Source organism: Podarcis erhardii (assembly GCF_964252035.2).
Source record: "Podarcis erhardii genome assembly, chromosome: 9".
NCBI lineage: Eukaryota > Metazoa > Chordata > Lepidosauria > Squamata > Lacertidae > Podarcis > Podarcis erhardii.
Window position 1 is genome coordinate 26,750,351 of NC_138512.1, and position 1,137 is coordinate 26,751,487.

Genomic DNA, 1,137 nt, shown 5'->3' on the forward strand with positions numbered 1-1,137 from the left:
TCATCCCTAGCTAACAGGACCAGTGGTCAGGGATGATGGGAATTGTAGTCTCAAAACATCTAGACGGCCAAGTTTGCCTATGCCTGACTTGTCATACAACATGATTGCAACTCTCTATTAAATTTATCTTGGTGTAAAATTTCAATGTTTACATTGCCTTAATTAAGGGTGAGTTTTTCTTATGCTTAAACTGGTTGCCAGTTAATTTCTTCAATGAGCTTTATTGGATGGAGCCCAGATCATGTAAACCAGTGGTGGAAGAGCAATTTCAGTTGGTCTACATGACTATCACTTATTTGAAGCAGGCAATGGGGAATTTGCAACATTCCTGTAAACTTTGCAGTATTCGCCAAAATTACAAAGTACATTAAACTGGGAAGAAGGTAAATACACTCCGTATGGAAACCAAAGGATTAATTAATGTGACTAGATTTTTCTTCCAGAGGGCAAAATAATTTCAGTGAAGAAAACCATGCAAAACTCATTCTGTTTTATAGTAACAAAAGGAAATTCCACAATTTTGCTCAAGCACCATATCCGGGATCAGAAATAAGAGACTGGTCTCATTTAGAATAATGTTCTGACCCATGTGGACCTTAGCTATATGTAAAAGGACTCAAACAGTCATTGTGTTCCTTTTAGTCTTGGGGTATAGAAGAGAAAGAAACGCCCAATCTCTTAGAAGAAAAACACTGTTATCAGCACCAAATGTTACAACTGGACAACAGACCAGCCGGAATATAATCTTCAAAATAACAATAACAAAGGTTATTTTTTCTGTATTTTCAAAATCAAACACTTTAACCACATTTTATGCTTTTATGACTGTGCTTTGTCCCAACAGCTTTTATTGGCATGACCCAGCATGTCTACATCCCACTGATTTTTCTGGGACTTTAATGACCTTAACTTCATATCAGCTGAGCCCTAAATAAGCACTAAGTACAGTCTCTCAAGTGGTAGCCTCAATGTATCATAGTGCTGAATACTTAACAGTCTTGTTAAGTGTATCATTGTGAGATAAAGATGATCTTGGCACTGCACTCCTTGTGACAGTAACTATTTTCCTGAAAGCGTTGCTAGAAGAGTGGTGTAAACAAGTTTTAACAATCAAACGAATTTTTAAAAATGCCTATG

The 1,137-nt window shown here is 36.7% G+C and overlaps 1 long non-coding RNA gene across 1 annotated transcript in view; it reads left to right on the forward strand.

Moving 5' to 3' along the window:
* Positions 1-1,137, forward strand: part of LOC309349736 — a 381,203-nt gene that overhangs the window by 71,918 nt on the left and 308,148 nt on the right. The gene's annotated exons all lie outside the window — the stretch shown is intronic.